This window comes from Mus caroli, unplaced genomic scaffold (assembly GCF_978045245.1).
Source record: "Mus caroli unplaced genomic scaffold, Mus_caroli_1 scaffold_19, whole genome shotgun sequence".
Classification (NCBI taxonomy): domain Eukaryota; kingdom Metazoa; phylum Chordata; class Mammalia; order Rodentia; family Muridae; genus Mus; species Mus caroli.
In genome coordinates, this window is record NW_028227274.1 from 28,353,612 (window position 1) to 28,375,487 (window position 21,876).

General features: G+C 35.1%; 1 protein-coding gene across 1 annotated transcript in view; it reads right to left on the reverse strand.

The window, feature by feature from the left end:
* The window catches only part of Rit2 (Ras like without CAAX 2), a 351,795-nt gene that overhangs the window by 25,825 nt on the left and 304,094 nt on the right, over positions 1-21,876 (reverse strand). The window lies entirely within an intron of this gene.

Consider the following 21,876-nt stretch of genomic DNA (forward strand, 5'->3'; position numbering starts at 1 on the left):
TGGGATAATGAGAAACAATGGTCACCATTACCTTCGGAAATTTCTACAGGTTTTCTTCTCATACTTGAGCTGTGCTGAAAATGAAGAGAGCCAAGAACATGGGGGAAAGGTCAGGAATGAAATGAAGATAACTACAGATAAGCCCTCTTCCAGTTTCAGGAAATGTGTCCATTAATGGGAGCCACTTCCTTAAGCATAATTGTAAAACCAATTTCCTTGCATCTTAAGCATCTATGCACCTATGGAAAAATAAAATTATCTTAAACCTTCTTCTGTGAAAAGCAAAGACTACATATTACTGTTTTCTTGGTAAATAATCATGTACATCTAGATAAACTGAAAATTGTTAGTGCTCTTGGTATTTATGAACTGATCATAACATTTGAAGATAAACTGATATCTATGAATCACTGAGAAAATCATATTGATAGAAAAAGAATTCAGACCAAAAGCAATGGAATAGAGCTTTTTGTATATCCTTGAAAAGAATGATAGACACAGAGAAGTTACGTTGGAGAAATGGAAGCCAAGTCAGAAATGTTCTCCATCCCTTCTCTAGGTCTTGGTAATGAATTGAAGACTAATAGCAATAGGCTTTAAGAGATATCCTATAGAGAGAGACCAGCAGACTGACACTTCACATTCCTTAACCAAATTTACTTTAAACTTTTAGTTCTAGGTCATATATATATATCATGTGGATACAAAGTAGTGAAACAACTTCTGTTCTCCACCATGCCATCTTGCAGAAAAAAATAAAGTGATTAATTATATAATTTAATTTAAAATGTTAACTATAGTCAGTTATAAGTGATAATTACAGTAAATGTTAAATAGCACAAAAATTTGAATATATGAAAGCAAGTAAGTCTAATAAAGATTCCAAGAACATAAAATGTGAACACAGAGAGGCTAGAAGGGCTGGATAATGCTATATTTCACTCTTCAGAAATACAATTGCTTAAAACAATCCAAAGGAAGAACTCTCTTCCGTTGTACTTGGTTTGTCTCTAAGTTTCAAATAATTTTCCAAAGAAACTCTAGACAATGCTATGCCTTGGATTAACAGTTTCCCAGATGCTATGAAAAGCAAATAATTGGTGTCTTTAGGAATCAGTAGGTTAATACTCTGGATAAACAAAAGCTAAGAAGATAGTTCAGACTGTAATAAATCATTTTCCCTCTTTTGAATGACCATTTGAGCCTAATTTCATTTTAATATTTACATATGCAAGCTCTATTTCACATTCTTCCCTTTCCTTTTTGTGCCTTTTCTACGTTTCTTTCTCTTTGCCATTCCTCCTCTCTTCTCATCTTTTTCCCTTTCTTTCCCTTCTTCTAATTGCATGGGAGATTAATCCAAGCCTCTTTCATCAACATCTACTAATTTGTCTATGGGAGAAAGTCACAGAATAGGACAGAATAGGTTTATTTTTTCTTCTCTTGTCTAAACAGTAGCATCTTGTTTCTCTGTTCAATACGTTTACAAGACATCTCTACTTTTTGTAGGAAATTTGTGCTCAGCTATGACAAGACAATAGTTAGAATTTGTAATATAATAGATAGAATTCCTTCAGATACCTTTCTACTAGTTTTACCTACGTGATACAGAAATATCAGGAATCAGGTATCTAAGTATGTTTCTTTGCAGAGCACAATGTATCCAGACAAGCTAGAAAATTTTTGCCAAACAAATATAACAATCAATGCATATATAGAATAAACTAAAGGGAACCTAGAACATCAGAAAAAATGAATTTATTGAAGAATTTTAGAAAATGTAGATTAGATTAGTACAGTACCAGAAGAGGTAGGGAATAATTGTCAGATTCAGATGTTTTGAAGGTATTGCTACAAAAATAATACAGGTTTAAAAATTGGAGAAAAGGGATATTTCACTCTTAGTGTACTGATATACTGGGCAGACATTTGCTCCTTGTCAAGAAGAGAAAAAAATTGCATAATATGAAGATTTCATTTTAAGGAAACACAGAGGACATTGTGAAAATCAAGTCATGGGAGGCAAATGAAGAAGAATCTAGCTGTGGTGAATTGACTAAGAATGGCCACCTTAGATGTTGATGAATTCTTGACCCACAGGTTGTAGCACTACTAGGAAGTATGGCCTTTCTTGGAGAAAGTATTTTACTGTGGGGAAAGATTTTGAGGTCTCCCATGCTCAAGTGATACCCATTGTGTCTCACAGTCATCTGCTGCCTATAGATGAAAGATGTAAAACTCTCAGCTCTTTCTCCAGCACCATGTTTGCCTACATGTGGCCATGCTTCTCACCATGATGATAATGGACTAAACCTCTGAAATTGTAAGCCAGTCCCAATTAAATGTTTTCTTTTGTAAGAGTTGACATGGTCATGGTGTCTCTTCACAGCAATAAAACTTTAACTATGGCACTAGTTGTATAGGAAGAAAAAGATAAGATTTAGCAGATTGCAGTTCATTTGCTCTATTATTATTGTCATTTTGAAGATAGTTTCTGATCTTTCTTACAGATTTCAGAAGCATTACTTTCCCTCCAGGTTTTATTTTATGGGATTATGTCTGCAGAAGATACTGCTGGTAAAAATGAATATTTCAGGACGTACCCAATAAAAGAAGCTGGTTATTTCTCAAAATATTATATATTTAATTAAATTACATATTAGATAACATGAAATGCTGAAACTTTTGTGAACATTTGAACATTAAGTCCTTTTCATGTGCATATAAGCTCATTCACATAGGGATTCTTTGAGCCTATCCTTTAATATGTGGTCATTAAAATGCAATTGCTTTGGTTTATATGAAATATGAGGCCTCTACTACAAGATAAAACAGTTGTAACTAAACCATTTTGTTCTATCATTGCCGTTGCCATCAGAACTGTCTCATCACAACTCTTGATCTTTTGGAGGTAATTTCTGAGATTTTTATGGCAAAGTCAGGGACAACTACAGAGGGACTCACACCCTCTAAAATACTATCACTTTTCACATTCACAATATTTAATGAGTTGGATTTGTGGATCTTTACCTAGATGTGCTTTCCCCCAGAACAAATCACTACATATCTATAGGTCTTGTCAGATCCCTTACATAGTGAAAATGAGACTTATATACTCATTTCCTTCCTTGTAATGCTAAAAAAGAAAAACTTGTTTACATAAAATGCAGCAGCCTCAGAGGATACCTTCCAATATTATAAGAAAAGATCATTCTAGCCAGCCCTTGGAAAGAAGCAGACTGTCAATCATTCCTTCCTTTAGTCAGATATGTCAGGAGATTTTGGTTTTTGTTTTTGTTTTTTTTTTTTTTTTTTTGGTTGGTTGGTTGGTTGGTTTGGTTTGGTTTTTTTATGATTGGTCCAGAAAATACTCATGTGATCACTAATAATTACTTACCCACGAATATCTACTCAGCTAGGACTAATTATGTTTTTTTAAATCCCATATAAAATTACATTGAACATAAAACTGATGTGGAAGAAAGATGAGGTTTAGTTCCAGTAATAATTTCATTTTCAGTACATTTTGAATGAGAAACTACAGTCAAATTTATTTGAGTTCCTTCTACTCTAGCAGCACCCCCTCCTAAGGCCCAGATTTTCTCTAGAAATTCTCATTGACTCTCTCACTTTCCATCACTTCTCTCAGTTCCACTACATATCCCCCTTGCTTCAAGTCCAAGAGACCAAAGTTTGTTGACATTAACACATTTCAAATATTTCAATCTAAACAATGTGAACCAAAGTTCTGAGGGAAAGCACAGTTAGGAAAAGATCCACAAATCCAACTCATTAGAATTTTGTGATTGTGAAAAGTTGGTACCATCCATACATAAACCCAAATTATCTTGGGCTGTCTTTAGTCCTATGAATTTATTCACTACTCATCCCTGTGCCTAAGCTAACATAATTTTAGAGATATTGATGTAATAGGCCTATTGCTTATACTAACCAAAAAGATAAGAGTGGCATCCATAGCATCTTAAGCCTATAGAACAGATTTTCTCTTTTCTGTAGACTGATACCTAAAGTTCCCACTAGTGAATTTGAGAAATATCTTGTCTCACGATTATTTTCTACAATTGTAAAACCTTGAGGAAATCACTTCTGCTTTGGTCAACACTATTTGGGACAATGAGAATCTGTATTCCCAAGACATTATCATCTATATTTGGACTATAAAAGTTATATGTCCCCTCCTTAAGGACTAGCTTTCACAGACCAAGAAGGCACCATAAAAACTTCCCAAAGAAGAGAGGCAAGCAATAGACCTACATAGCCATGATGCCTATGAGACATATCAATGAGCAGCATGGCACAATAACCCTAAGTGTACAGTAGTAGCATACATACCTTGAAGGTAAGCAATTGCTCTCTAATTTGCCTTAAAACCCACTCAAAAGAGAGAATACTATGTCTGGTACCAGAAACCTAGCTAACTAATCAGTTTTAATGAAATCATGCTTGTTGAAGTTGAGTCAACAACTAATAAACCACTTAATCTCTAACAACAGTCTATTTGTCTTTATACCCACAAGAAAGTGTAGTCTTCATCTTCACCTCTCATCAAAGAAAACTCTAATTGAAGCAAACAGAAACCACAATGAACCAAAAGGCAGAATTGTAGAAACCTGTCTCATTGATAATGTATATAAAACATTCCCACACCTAAGTCTCAGGGAACATTGTAAAAGATGGAAAGATTGTAAGAACTAAGGCATCAGGGAGTTTCCTGTGAGATTGTAGCCCCTAGTAACATGAGAAGATGCACCCATAAAGTCTCACCAACATGAACAACCTACACATGAGCTGAACAAGGACACCAATAACATGTCAATTGACTGGGAAAAGCCCATTAGGAACCAACATACACAAAGAGCTACAGACAACTGAGAAAAGGTGAGTAGGAGAAGTTACCCACCCCAGGGAAAGTACACTAATTGGTTGTCCAGTCCCAAATGGTCAAACAGAAAAACACACACAAGTAGAAATTGATTCAAGAGTTTATATTTGGGAATATATATGTATATACAGTTTTATATATGCATTCAATAACAGTTGATTAAAAATGAGGCCACAAATTTGAAGGATAAAGGGGAAGGGTACAAGGAAGGGCTTTGAGGAAAGAAAGGGAAGGGAGAAATGTATGATTAAAACATAATGTCAAAAATTATTTTAAAAAGTGAAAAAAATTATTTTATATGTTTAAAATTATTTCTCAAAAATCAAGATCCATTTTTCTTCAAAAATAATAAAATAAACTTATTATCTTTGGAGTGAGATCTTTGTTTTGAATTATCAATAATAAATTTCTTAGGTTATATATTTTTTATTAGTGGATAGCTAATGCTCTTAATCACTTCTAACAATTACAAGGCAAAGATAGCAGGCACACATGATGCTGAAATGCATTTCAGTGCTTGTCAGTCAGAGTTGAAATTGATTTCACTTTGGACAGGAGATACTTTATGATTTATTAAACTCACTGCTCACATTGTTATGACATTTCTATTTCCTTTATAACTCCTCTTTTCCCCACAATCTAACTGAACTAACACATATTGTCAAGTAAGCAGTTTGAGCTAAATTCTGCCTTATTTTCAGAAAGAAAATAAAAAGTATGACACCTTGTTTTCATATTCACAGAGGCTGCCTTAATGGCCCTTTCCCTGGTTAAAATATAGAGAAGTTTCTTCTTATCCACACATACAGAACTCTTTTTTGGGTTAGAGTATTTGCATTAAAAAAAACTAAAGTTCTTATTTTGTTCTTTGGTGATTTAAGTCTTCTACAAAAAGAACTGTTAATATCCAGGACTTTGGAGTCTGCCATTTAAAATATACCCATCTTTACTGAATGATGAATGGGTCAAAGAAGGAATAAATACAAAAATAAATAAATAACAAATGAATAAGAAAGCATGACATAGTGAACCATCTGGGATGCATTGCAAGCAGTACTGTGAGGGAAATCTATTGTCTAAGTGTCTACATTTAAAAAGCAGGAAGAGCACCAATAAATGGCTTAAAGATGTAATCAAAAAGTTGGGAAAAACAAGAAAAATCCAAATCTAAATCCAATTGATGACAAAAATAATAAAAATCAGTTTAATGAAATAGAGATAAAGAAAGCAATTCAAAGAATCAACAAATCTAAGAGCTAGTTCTTAGAGACAATAAACAAAACAAAAAATCCTTGACCTAATAAACAGAAAGAGAGAGGGGGAAATCCAAATTCACATAATCATAAATTAACAGGGAAATATTACATTGGCCAAAATTATACCAAGAAGAAATATACTATAGAAGAAATGAAGAAATCATATACATATATATGTATATATATATATGAGAAGAATATATATATGAGAATAATATAAATATAATATAAAATTTATAATAAATATAATATAGAAGAATAAATAAAATATAGAAGAAATCAACAATCTAAACACACCCATTGCAAATGAAAATATTGAAATAGTATTAAAAAGCTTTTCAGCTAAAATAAAGTATAAGGCCAGTTGGGTTCATAGTAGAATTCTGCTAGATATACATAGAAGATTTACAGACAATCTTTAAACTGTTGAGAGGGGGGAGGGGGAGGAAGAGGGGGAGGGGGAGGACAGAGGGAGGGGGAGGGAAAGGACACATCTGACAGAGGACTAATATGTAGAATACAGAAAATGAACTAAAAATGCTGAATAACAAACACCACAATTCTAGAAAGTACCTGAGATATAAAAGAGACTGCACAAAAGAAATTGGCTAAGAAATTAAATTAAAAAAACCCACAAACTTCATTGCACCTAGGAATTACAGAAATGTAAATCAAAAGAAATGTTTAGATTTCGTCCTAACCGAATGAGAAGGGCAAATATCTAAGAAACAACCAAGAAGAAATGCTGGAGAAGTTGTGGAGAAAAGGGAAAGGGGACCATACTGGTCCAGCCACTATGGAAATCAGCGTGGAGAATTCTTAAAAAGCTAAAAGTAAATATGACCCAGCTACACCACACCTTGGCACACACCAAAGGGCTTAGCATCCTATTCCACAGATACATGCTGGAACATGTCCATTGCTTCTCTGTTCACAACAGTGGAGAATGAAACAGCCTGAATGACCTACAACCAATAAATGCATAATGAAAATGAGGTACAGGAAATTTGTTACTCTTGTCTGGCTTCCACACATACAAGGTACTGATATAATTCACAACATACATGCAAACTAAAAACCTAGACATACAAAATTTAAAAATAACTTGAAGAATAACTGCTTGGCATATATATTAGAATTTTTTAGAGAAGAGATTGCTAGAATGTGTCTGTGTCTGAGTAGGTAGGTAGGTAGATCTTCACTAAATGTCGGAATCCTAAGGCTCCTCTCACACCACTGAAGGCATGATTCAGCAGAGAACATATGAATTCGTCAGTGAGAAATAAGGGCAAGCAGGCAAAATGCAAGAGCTTTTTTCTCCCATGTCCTTTACACAGGAGAACGCTTAGCACAAATTTAGTGTGAGTCCTTAAACCTCAAATGGTAGAAAGTTGAACCTTTCTACCTCAAATGAAAGGTATTTAGGGTGACCACTCTCATGTCAAACAACCCTATTAAGAAAAATTGTTCACAGTTGTGCTGGGACACTTGAGTTTTTAGTTAATTCCAGATTTTGTTAAGTTGATATCCCAAAACAGACATCATTATACATGGTCCAACCATGTTGACAATCTCTCCCAAACATTTTCCTGTTTTCCACTAACTGGTGCCAATACTTAAAGGTCCCCCACTTCTTTTGGTATTAGGGTAATTAATCCAGTTTTTCTTCTTTTATCAAGTCTTGACTTTTACTAACACAAGATTTTCTTGATAACAAGAACCCAGCGAAAGTTTGATAAATGAATGTATATAAAGAAAATATCTAATAAAAATTTAAAAAAAAAGAAAAATAGAGTTGTCATGTGTAGAATTCAGAGTCAGTTCAGTAAACAGAAATAAAAATGTATAAAGCATTAGTGAAGAAGTCCAGCATGGCAGAGTAACTTAAATATCATCTATATGCAAGATGGTTGGACAGTACTCTGGAGAACTGCCTCTGATCATCCCGTGAGCATGAGTAGTCAGTTACTTTCTGTAGATCTTGGAGCCAGTATGTGATAAGACTCAAAAAACCCCAAAGTTGTTGGAGTTATGCTGAGATAGTTATGGAGTACTAAACGAAGTGCATGTTCTATGCCTCTGAGTCAACAGAGCTCTAGGCTACACTGTCAGCATTCCTACTTTGTATGTGAGGTAACCGAGGCATGGAGACAGTAAAGATTCTGCTCAAGGTTCTTTTCATATGTGCCTAATCCCCACTAAAAGCGCATACACTGTTCTCTACTGTTTATTTCATTAAAATATATGGGAAAATAACTTTATATATAAACTATCAAATCTGCAAAAAAATAAAATAAATATCAAAACATCAAATGGTCACTGTAAAAATGAAAACTAGTCAACTTCTCAAAATTTATGTCATTACTAATTCTGTTGATTGGGGTAATCAATTCAACCAATTACTTTTACATATGCCATTTCATAATTTTTATATGAGAAATTCTTTCTTTCTGATTTGAGAATTCTGCTTAGATATCTTATTTCTGAGTTAAAACTATAATCTTCTCATGAATGTTATTCTTCATAATACCAAGGGAGACAGATGGGAGTTGGTGCTTTCTCGACACCAAAGCCTGTTGGACAGAACCTCTAACCCATCCTGTGTGTACTCTGCTTGGCCACCTGCCCAGAACTCTCCCTGGCAGCTTTGCTGAAGGTCAAGTCTCTGCCCCACACAGCTGTCACCATATTCTTCATGAATTTTGAGGCTTGAGAACCCAGAGGGATGAATAGCAGAATTGAGCTGCATTATTGATAAATATTGACAACATTCCTGAAAATATGTACAACATAGAAGCTACTTCTGCTATTGGGGGATTGTTTTCTTGGTTTTCGTTTCTCTTGTCAGTTATTTTTCAGTAATTTGTATATAGTTGCTTCCACTTAACCATAAATATCCTATAACTCTAGACAATTAACTCATAGTCTCCAAATATACATAGATATTATACTTTGCACATCCATATATACTTGTGCCAAAGTAAAAGCTCTGTGAATGCCCTCTCTCTGTGTTATTTTACTTCTTGTAATGACGTGAAATTATATGATGTACACATGCTGAGATGAAATGAAAACTGTACGTATTATGATATAATTTTTGGCTGCTACAAAATGTTACCTGAGCCCAAGCACTTGGTTCTATTTAGACACATGGCTGATGAGTGATTGACATGTGAGTAATTCATGAAGGGATTATAAACCAAACCAAGAGTGATTAATGTAAAGAGAGGGATTTAGGAGATAGTGTGACACTTCACTTTATTGCTTAGAATGCTTTGTAATCAAATCTTATCAAATAAATATTTATTTCAGGGAATTTCTGCATTTTTAGAAAATGCAGAACTACTTCATTTGATAGCACAGACCCTGGAAGACAATCACACGTAAAGCAAAATGATTTATGAGCTTAGTGACTAATGAAAAAAAAATCTCAAATGTGGCAGGATCTGAAATGACAGTGTTATTTGATGTTGTAAAACAATATGCATTTTCCCTCATTTTATACTCTTTCACACTCATTACCCTTCCAGGTCCTCAGTGTGATGGATGCAATTAATACCAATTCTTAGAGGACAGAGTTAAATGAGATAATTCCTTTCTAAAATGCTTTGCTTAATATTTATCTGAGGTAGGGTTTCTATTGTTGTTCTTTTGTCTTGTCTTGTCTTGTTTTGTCTTGTTTTGTTTTGTTTTGTTTTGTTTTGTTTTGTTTTGTTTTGTTTGTTTTTGAGACAGGGTTTCTCTGCATAGCCCTGGCTGTCCTGGAACTCACTCTGTAGACCAGGCTGGCCTCGAACTCAGAAATCTGCCTGCCTCTGCCTCCCAAGTGCTGGGATTAAAGGCGTGCGCCACCACTGCCTATTTTTGTTCTAAAACACTGATTAAAGCAACTTGAGGAGGGATTTATTTATTTTAGCCTCCTATCATATCACAGCTCATTACTGAGGGAAGTCAGGGCAGGGAACTCAAACAGGGCAGGAATCTGGAAGCAGGAGCTAATACAGAGGCCACGCAGCAATGCCCCTTACTGGCTTGCTCTTTTCTGGCTACTCAGCCTGCTTGCTTCTAACACCCAGGTCTGCCAGCTCAGAAGTGGCACCAGACAAAGTGAGCTGGGCTTTCCCACACTAATCATCTGTCAGAAAAATGCACCACAGGGTAACATATGGGCCAGACTTAAAGGGGCATTTTCTCAAATGAGAGTATGTCATGTTGACATAAAATTAGCCAGGACAGCAATTTACTGTAAATTCACAATAAATAACAAAACTCCTTTAGTAATAAAACTATTAGAATTCCTGTTAGCCTGCCAAAATAGAAAATTCCAGGGATGAAAAAGTTTCATTTGTGAAGTTTGTCCAATTACAGCAAAATGTGTTAATAAATACCCTACCTGCCCTTTAACATTCAATTCCAGTCTTACATTTGTTAACAAACTTCTGTGAAACACACCAGTCAATGTGAATTGCCATTAAATTTCCCTGCTACTCTTAAGGAGGTACATACAACTTTACCTTGATTTACAGCACATAGAGTGTACCTTGAAGGCAGACATGAGTTTGGGTCTTTTCTGACATTTCCTGACAGTACCATTGGATACACACTGTGATTGGTATAGTATAAGAGGCTTTCCAAGTTCCATGTTGGTCTACACAAAGGAGCTCTCATTAATTTTTTAAAGCAGTAAAAATGAGACAAATATAGAGATAAAAATGGTCAAGACTGAAATGTAGCCCTATCAATCTAACTGACAAAAAGACCCATTGTGCTGACTACTATACTAGCTTTGAGGTGTTTTAGGTAGAGAAGGGACTAACGTTATTCGTATCTATAGTGTCGTTTTGTGGCTCTCAAAGACTTTGTATTAGTTCCAAGAGTGTCTCCTTTATAATAACAACACCCTATCAGAACTATGAAGTTAGGTATCTACTTTCCAAATTTTCTATTATTTACTCCAGAAAATACCTTTTAAATAAAAAATGATACTGTTACAAACCTAATGTAAATGTATTTTTGGAATCTCAAATGTCTGACACTAATTTTTTTAACACCTTATTATATTTGTTTCTAGTAGAGACAGACTTCCCCAATTCAAACATGCTAGTAACATACACAAATACTGAAATTTAGATGTATGCTTATTCATATAATTTTCCTTGTCATGAATTCACATTATAGTTCGGAGGAGTTTTTCTACTAGAGAATGTCAAGTCCCGAAGCTGACAATCAACCTGTCCCATCCTATCATACCAGTGGGATTAATATCTCATCACTTATGTCAACTCTTTGCTCTGGTGACATGATGCTCTTCATTACCACCCACATACTCTGCCTTATTTCACTTATGTGACTTCTCTTAACTCCTCAGAACCTGCCACCATACTTTCCTTCTGTTAAGTTAAGCCTCTTGTTCCAATTTTGTTTTATCACTCTGGATGCCTTCCTCCTTTTTCCATCTTGCCTTATCCTTACCCTGTCCAGAAAGCCAGTAGTTAAACTGCAGTATCACAGTTTTTAGGCAAAATCAAAGAGATCAGAAAGGCCAGAACATTTATAGACAGAAAAACTAGAAATTTTCAAGAAAACTGAAAGCAAGCTCTCGGGTGTGGCTTCCAGATGTGGAATGCTTTCCTCAGAGGCTCCTCAGGTCAGTCAGCTACAGACGGTGAAGTAAACACTAAAAATACAGAGAATTCATCGCACCTATGAAAGAAGAAAGGCATTTTCGTTCAGGTATTTCTGCTGTGACTCAACATTGTAGGAGCCAATGCAAAGTCATTTACCTTGTGCCAAGTCATTTATTAACTTTGGTTTGCTCTTGTCTTAAACTATTAATACAAATATCTTTCCTCCAAAGCAAGTTATTGACTTTTAGCAGATTAACATATTTTAAGTTGTTTTATAACAACTCACTGTTAGAATACTTAATAAAAACTTTTAAATGAATCAAATATGATTCATCCTGACTTAATGTAGGAATTCTCAAACTTAATGATCACCCTAGTCCTAAAACTTATTGAGTATCAAGGTTGCAATAGATCTTTTATGTGTAGGGTTATATGCTACCATTTACACATTAAACATTGGAATAGGCCTTTACCATGACTGTGTGATATCAGCAATAGAACACAAGATAGAAATATTGGGAGTCACTGTTGATGTATTCTGGAAATTCAGTTTTTCCTAATATAACTTATCTATTATTGGCATCCATGCAAATGCTATCAAAAGTATAAGATTTTATACAACATAGCTTGATCATATTCATCCCTTTTCCTTCTATTAAATGAGACTATCTTTTAGGGTTCGATCCACACCACATCTAACTTTGCACTCTTATGTGCTTTGATTCTATACACTCCATTCTGTGCTTTCACTATTGTCTTTGGGTGTGTGGCTATCCACTAGAGTGTAGTTAACCTCCCGGGGCCATATCATAAAACAAAAATTAACTCTATCTTTCCCCAAAGCTATCAATTAACAATATCCCCACTCAGCTATACTCAACTCACCCCTCCACTAGAGATTTTGTCTGACTTTAGTGTATGCATACAGTCACAACTGTATTATTAGTTATTTTGTAGCTGTCTTGTTGTATCTGGAAAATACAGTTTCTTTGTAGTCTTCTACTACCTCGGGGTAGATTCCACCTTGTCAGGCACAGGGATAATTCTATCATCAGCTTGCCTGGATTCCAGAGAATTCATCTTTCACCCTTTCTAGGAGACAGTGGTGCCTTCTTGAAAGACTGTTGTTGCTAACGATGATTTGGGATATTCCTTTTCATTTACTAATTATATTAATTTGAGCATATCAGAAAAAAAGTTTTAGAATTGATGATTCCCACATTTTAAAAATGACATATGTGAATTAACATGTTTGTGTGACAGCCCACATCTTTTCTGTTTCTTTGAACTATGACTGACATAAGCGCATCTGTCAGCTGTCTATATGAACCTCAATCAGATCCCAGAGTATTTCTGTAACTAAATTAGACATGTATCTTTAAACCCTTGTCTTACCATTTAATTTGCACATGAAGGGTGATGTCATGTTTGAGCCTGATCTGCACATGTCTGAGTCACCAACCTCTCTTTGTAGTTAGCCTTAATATTTTTTGATCCTGTATGCTACTTAAACTACATTTTTATTTAACAATATTTTTTTTCAAATAGCCAATATTTACTCTCTAATATAACTAGTGTCTTTCTGATACATTTGCTTTTGTTTTATTATATATATGATTACAATTTGTTGGGTAAGTTTTTTTACTAAGTTTTTAAATCTTAACAGAATTCTAGAGCTAGACTTTAAAAATATAAATTCATTTTACTGAAAATTGCAGTTCTGAGTTTGCTCAGTATTGTAGTAAAGAATGTTGATTTCTTCTGTCTATCCTTTTCCTTTCTTACCAGAATTCTACGTTTATTTGTTCAGTATTCTTTCAGCACTTTTATTGTTATTATTCCAATTCTGATTCAAAGGGTATTGTTTGACATTGGTGTGACCAACCAGAGAGAAAACTGCCTTCTATAGGTCATTGTCATTTGATCAGAGACAGGACAAATCTTAGCTAACAAAATACCAGGCTGATTCTGAGGAATGACTGGGTAAGAGAGATGCATGTTTTTCCAGTGGCAATAAACTTGGAAGGATATGACTGTGTATCTATTGTAACTGTCTTGACATCATTATGGAAAAATCTATGTGAAGATGGAACCATAATGTAGAAAAGAGTAACAGAGAAAAATGAATAAATCTTGATGATAGAATTTCACTTGGTGTTAATTACACAAATGTTTTAGTTTCAGTTGTGAATTTAATGAATCTATGTCTTCTATTGTTTCTGTTTCAAAACCCAACTTGATTTAGATGCTCTGATTTACAGCTGATTTAACGAACAGCTGGAGAAAAGCATTGTAGTCAAGAAAAGAAATGTGCTGAATGGCATGGAAGTCTAGTACAACGAGGGAGAAAATTAGACCACAATTGAGTCGCTTCAACCAACTTCTTCCAATTCCCAGAATCAGTTTTCTTCACATAATGAGGCTCAACTCTCAATTCTGTCACTTTTTTCAATATGTCCTATCCTACATGTACCCAATATTATCACCAGCAACAGCTAAAACTTTCATTTTCCATTTTGTCCTGTGGTCTATTTTATTTCCTATCCTCTTGATAAGAACACAGGCATTTTGGATCTTCTTAATATCGTCATGCATTCTTTGTATTGACAACCCACCCATCCTTTGGAAGTGGCTTGCTTTAGTCCCTGAAAATTCTCTAAAAATTCTACCTGACTTCTCAAACACAGGTATTTTTCTTACGTGAGCTCTTCACTTTTATTTAAGGGAGACATCTGAGCTAAGGAGATGAATCTGAGTAGCTTCAGCCTGTGATGCGAATAAAGAAAGCCAGTGAGAAATATCCAGGTGCCTCTAAATTAGATGTTGAAGAAATGAAAAACCAAGACTGACAAGACAAAGAAAGAGCACATAGATGACTCGGTGGAAATCCTCCAGTGAGACAGAGTAGAAAACAATAATTTTGCTCATTTGCATAACACATGAGGCTTAACTGAAAGATGCCTTGATTTCTTTTCTTGCAGATTTTAAATCAGCTTGATCAGTTTTATGAAAGCAACAATCTAGACATAATCTGCTCAAAGTTCCCATTTGTGCTCCATTATGGGCATGTGCTAAACTGTCACATTGCAATGGTTTGTATATGCTCATACCAGGGAGTGGCACTATTAGAAGGTGTGACCCTATTGGAGTTGGTGTGTCACTGGGTGTGGGAGCTACAAGACCCTCAATCCTAGCTGCCTGGAAGCCAGTATTCTGCTAGCAACCCTCAGATGAAGATGTAGAACTCTCAGGTTCTTCAGAGCCACATCTGCATGGATGCTGCTATGCTTCTGCCTTGATGATAATGGACGGAACCTCTGATCCTTTAAGCCAGCCCCAATTAAATGATGTCCTTATAAGACTTGCTGTGGTTTGGTGTCTGTTCACAGCAGTAAAACCCTAAGACACACATAAACTTTTTTATTCTAATTTTAGTTCTTAGAGTTCATGAAAGGAAACCGTTATCTCAGGGTCTTGCATTGTAGTTCCTTCCATGAAAAGGGTTTTCTTGGTGAGTCTGAGGCAGATCTGTAGTACCTCCCAGTGCTACAACCATGTTGTCCAACAATTGCAGTGACAAAGCAAAGCAAGAATGCCCAGGCCAAATCCGACCAACTACTCATGATGCCACGTTGTCCAGAATTTAGCCATATACAATCATCTTAATTAGTTAACTAGTTTTTATCAATTGCAATACTTATTTATGGTTTTTCTTCCTAAATTCCACTAACAGTTCTCTCCATTAGAGGATAGAAACACGAGCCAGCATTTTGAAGGTTCACATGAATAGATAGCTCAATATTACAGAAATAGTTTATATCTCCGATTTCTTCCTCTGATTAAAACCAAGAACATTTCATATGCTTGTCTCTGTGCAAGCAGTTAAAATAAAAATCCAAGTCTAATAAAGGTGATGGGATTGCTGCGTGCTGAGCTTTTATTATAGGAAACAGTTCATAGAATGCAGTAAAAGCTGCTTCCCATCAGGTTGTTTATCAGAAGGGAATAAAAACAAAATCTTTGAGGCCTGTCTTGCTAACTGTGGATGGTGAAATTTTTCTTTCAACCTTAAAATGAATAATGCATAATAAAAATGATGAGAACAGCTGCCAAGTCCATTGACACTCGAGAAAGGAGCTTTACCTGCTCACTTAAGGCATTTCTTTTTCCACAGAAAACATATTTAATATGACAAAGCAGCAGTAAATTGGACATTAGCATTTTAAGCATCACTTACTTTGAAAGTCCAGAAGTGAAGAGAAAGAGGAGGCTCCTGTTCTCTGACCACACTGAGTGGGTAGTGGGCAGAGGGGTGCTTGGGAGTCTCCTGGATAATCTGCTGTTGGGTAACACTATGAACTGAGCATTAATACCTGACCTTTCAAGTGAGATACTGAATGCACACAGTTCCTTAGTGTACGGCAGGATTTAAGTCCTGTTTTTAAAAGTCTCTTATTCTAATTTCTTCTGCTATCATAGAATACTAATGATTGAATCATTCATAAGGACAACTAACCAATTTTTCCCAGTGGTTATAAATTTCAAGGTTCTGCTATCTACTGAGACAACATTTCATATTTATGTCATTTATTGGTTTTATTAATAATGATAGTCATTAATGTGTGCTTATATGTATGTATATGTTGTGTATGTTTGAGTGTGGGTACACACATGCCATGATGCCTGCATGTAGTAGTTAGAGGACAAGTTCTACCTTTTATGTTTGGCCATCCTCATCTGTCTGTGTTCATCATTGTCCACGATGGATCAACCTCCACCTAGGTGGGACTCAAGCCCACTGCAGGAATCGTGCATAGAGTGTGTTTTAAAGTTTTTATTTTTACCATTTTATTTATCAATTTTAGTTTTATATGCACATTTTCCAAGTACTTCAGCTTCCAGATTATAGCATACATTCAAGGTTCAATATACTGTCAAGTTTGTTTGACATATATCTGGTAAAACATCTATGCTTTTTATCTGCTTCAAGACAGGAAAGTTTAGGACATGGGACTTATAGAGTAACTATTGTTAGGAGCTGTAAACATAAGATTAAATCTCTGTATTTAACTACATTCTTCATTAACTGATTATAGATATATCTAATACTCATTTGTTCATTCATGCTCTCACAGGTTATTAAGAGGCCTTATGGCAAGAATCTTCTTTCAGGGAGGAGGTCTGAGAGGGTAAGTCTTCAGCTGAATAAGGGAGACATCAGGTAGTAGAAGAAACTGGACACACAAGCTGAAGCAGAGCCAAAGGTCTTAGAAAGGTCATTTAGGAAATCAAAAAGTACTTAAGTAGACTGTAGTGTTAAGAATGATGGTGTGGATGCTGGGCAGTGGTAGTCCACACCTTTAATCCCAGCACTTGGAAGGCAGAGGCAGACAGATTTCTGAGTTTGAGGCCAGTCTGGTCTACAGAGTGAGTTCCAGAACTGCCAGGGCTACACAGAGAAACTCTGTCTCAAAAAACCAAAATTAAAAAAAAAATGATGGTGTGGTATATGTGATATACTAACCACAATATTTTCATCCACTCAAAACATGAAGAAATCCATTTCCTCATGAAATTCCAAGATTAACAATCAAGACTACAAATCTGTCAATCCTATGATCAGGGAAAATATTTTGATGTGAATCAAAAGTATATTGTGGAGATTTAGTTTCAATTTTGTTAAAAGTCATTAATTCATAAATGGGTATTTTGTATTATATTACAATACATGGAAATCTTAGAATCTCAAAGCAGTTGTGGTCAAACAGGTCTGGACATTTTTTTCTGGGTCATAAAATAGCCTTGAACTAAAAGTACCCTAGACATTTCACCATTATTTTCTTATGCTAACTTGAATTCACATAGAAAACAGATACACAAAACAACATATAGGTAAGACTAGGAAAATATTTAAAATAAGCATGATTTAAAAATTCTAGCCTGTGTTATATTCAATCTGTATACTCAAGCCAGATTCTATACATTATTCTCCAGGGTCTAGCATGGTTAGTTTGCCTTATTCTCCCCCTATGCACACTACACAACATTGCCACTCTCTAGTGTTCTACCATAACTCAGGGAATATCTATAACCAATCTTTATTAAATTGGAAATATGTAAAAAATACATGTTGTCAGAATATGGACATAAATGAAAATGACTATACACCATGACCAAGTTGGCTTTATCTCTGAAACACAGGAATAGTTTAACACACATGAGTCAATAAATGTAATAAGCCAAATAAATATACTTAATGATAAAAATCACATGATCATTTCAATAGAAGCAGAAAAAACCTTTGACAAAAGCCAACATGTCTTCATAGTAAAAGTCCTAGATATAGATAAAAGTTCAACATAGCAGAATTGAAATATTAGAAAACCATAGCTAATATCACTCTAAATGGAGAAAAGTTAAAGCAATCTCCCTGAAGTCAGGAATGATATAGGGATGTCCATTGCTCCAACACCTTTTTATTATTGTGCTCAGAGCCTAGCTGGAACAATAAGGCAAGTCAAGGAAACTGAAGAAATATTAATGTAAAAAGAAGTCAATTATCCTTATTTTCACATGATATACTACTATAATTTAGAGATCTCAAAATTCTACCAAAACTTACAGAAATAACAAATAAACTCAGCAATGTGTGAGGATAGAGAACCAACTTGAACAAATCAATAAATTTTCTCTACACAAAACACAAACATACCGAGGGAACAATCAAAGATACAGTCATTTACAGTAACATTAAAAACATAAAATAAAATGTCTAGAAATAAACATAAGCAAGGAAGTGAAAGACATCTACAACAAAGACTTCAAATCTCTGAAGAAGGAGATATAAAAGACACTAGAAAATGTAAAGATATTCTTTGGTCATGGACTTGTAGAATTAATATTGTGGAAATCACCATTGTAACAAAAGCTATATGCAAATGAAATGCAATCCCAAATATCACTCTGCTCTGAAACAGAAAATAAAACTATGCCAACATTATCTGGAACAACAAAAGACCCCATATAACCAGAACAATCCTGTGCAGAAAGAGCAATGACATAAGGAGATTCCTATCCTAGGTCTTATGAAGCAATACTATAGCTGTAAGAAAAAAATCAAATCGTTTACCTTACAGCTAAATAGATGAAACTATTTTTAAAAAAACATACTGATTGAGGTAACCAGACCTAGAATCACAAGCATTGCTTTTTTTCCCTCTCATTTTAGGTCTCTAGCTATATACAAATCTTCACATATGAATACATACCCTGGAATAACTTCAGAAACAAAAAGTAAAAACTGTCTATTCCTGGGGTTGTGGGAGTTAGAGTTGAAAGTCAGGGAGCAATGGGGAGTGGAATTATCAGAGTGCAAGTTACCTGAAAGGGAAACTGGGATAATATGAGGAGGCTCCAATTAGGAAGAAGGAGGGGGATAAATACTGAAAATGGAGGAAGGCAGGCAAAATAACAGTAGAGATTCTAAAAACATCATAAGGAATCATTATTAATTGTCTACCTAAAATACCTATCATACAATACCTATCATATATGTAAATTGGTGCATACGTGTCCATATGTAGTTTCCATTATTTTTTTTTAATCTGGACTGATGATGTTCCTGCAAAGAGCAAAAGACCATTGAATAAGAACCCAACAGCAGTCATGAGGAGCCCTCTAAGTTGTTGATCAGTGCTGTACAAGAGACTTCTCAAACATTGTAAATTATTACATTACTCGTAGTTCCAGAGATGGGAGATAAGCTCTTGTTGGTGATGATATCTTGCACTTCAGATTCAGGGCCGAATCTGACATCTAAGCTTCCTGTCTGAGAACTAGCTGTGCCAGCAGTGCCAGAAGACACCATGCAAATTTCCAAAGGAGGAAGGCAACCTACAGCCTTACCCAGTTATGATGCGTAAGAATTGCACGAAGACTAACACTACAATGTTAAGACTCAGTAGTCATATGCATACCTTAGTGGTAACTAACAGCACTCTATATTGGAAAGAAGAGCCATTCAACAAGAGGGAAATAATGTTTGCTACTGAAAATCTATACAGAAATTACCCAGAGCTAGTGGAGTCATGGATCTTGGAAGAGAAACTTCAAATACTTTTACTAACCCAGCATAATCTATAGCTATACTCCTAATATTTTTTCTTTTCTTTTTTTCAGAAAAGCATAGTCCTCACTCCTCATCATGGAAGTTTCTCTTTGCAATGGATGAAGACCATTGCGGACAACCACCACCAATAAAAATACAGTTGTGGAGCCCAATCCTAACACATCCACAACACAACACAACATCCACAACACAATTCTTTCACCTGTTACTCAGATATCATTGGGGAAGAGGGAACGTAAATAGTATAAGAGCCTGAGGATCAGGGAGTTTTCTGTGAGATTTTGTATTCTAGTAATGTCAGAAGCTACCCCCATAAAAGCCCACTGACGTAAGTGCTTAAATATGAGTGGCAAAAGGATGATGCCAGAAGACTTGATAATGCAGACAGAGCCATGTCAGGAAGCTTCAGCCCTACTCCAAGAATTATAAGCAACTAAGGAGTAGTAATTTTAGTAGATATAAGCTTCCCTAGAGAAAGGAGCACCTATTGGTTATCCTTTATCAAATGCACAGCCTCGAAACCATGCACATCCAAGTAATATTATATAGCTTGAGCAGGTTGTATTTATGTAGTTATGAATATATATGTGTGTGTGTGTGTATCTGTATATATTCACACATGTATATTTGTATTATCTTTTAATGAAAAAGGCTTAATCTGAAAGAAAGCAGAGAGGGTATATAGGGGAGTTGGATATAAAAAGGGAAGGGGGAGATGGTATAATTATGCTTTAATGGCAAAAACTAAAAGAAATGGTTTTTTTTTTAATTCCCCAAAGCAGCAAGATCTAACTATTTACAACAACAACAACAACAAAAATAAAATAAAATAAATTGTTTTGCATATCTCTTTTAAGAGTCGAGTTTATACTATGTTTCATATTTTGGCTTAAGTTTATAAATTCTGTTAATTTACATTCTAGAGCTAAACTTCCATGCTGGGATTATAGGTACAATCCACCATGCAGGTCCTAGTTCTTAAGGCTTGACATCTACAAAATACGAAGCCTACTACATAACACCAGGAAGCACATGGAGTGACCTTACAAAGCACTTAACCCATCACACTGAAATCTAAGATGCCATGGCCTTTGCTAATCCCTTGTGTCTATAGAAACTCCTACTCTGAAAGGAACTCTTTTGAATTGATAAAGGCTAACAATTTACTTTTGAATTTTTAACTCAAATAAATTGCTACTGATTCTCGAGAAAATGAAATATTTGAAGATTTTTGGACCTCAGTTTATAGAAACCTTGACTCCGGCTCTACAAACGCAAAGCTGAAAGCGCTTCTGGCAGCAACAGTCCTCTTCTTTTGTAAGCATTGGAATTATGTATATTTGATGGAAGCTAATTTATTCTAATTCAATGTCCAATAGTTTCTTATAATATTGACTTTCCTTCTCTAAAGTCTATTGAACTAAAATAAAGTATTATTAAAATAAATAAAATAGCATGTAACCAATCGTTATGAAATTGGAAAGACAATTACCAATGTTCAATCATACTGTCCTGGATGGGAATAGAGAAAACCAAGGTTGCCAGAGAACCTTAAATTGTACTTACTATCCATTTTGGCCTGCATTCCCTGGATCACACGCTTTTCATCATTGGCATCTGTCCAATTAATAGCTACATCATATGTTGGAAATTGAATTGCCACAGATTTCAAATGATTGTTTCTGAAATTCATTTTGTCTTATTCATAAGATTTATTTGGAAGATCTCTTGAGCCTCTGTGAGACAGAGCTTGGTGAGATCTCACATGCAGGAAGAGTCATGACAATTCTTCCCCTTAGGATCTCAGTGTGCAGGGGGGATTCTTCTGGTACATTTCCACAAGTCTTTAATCATGCTTAGCTCAAGCCAGTGGATCCAGACCTGCTACAGTCTCTGTTTATTTTCGTTTTACTATCGTTTGTAATTACTAGTTTTCCACAACTATGGTCATTTTGCCAGCAT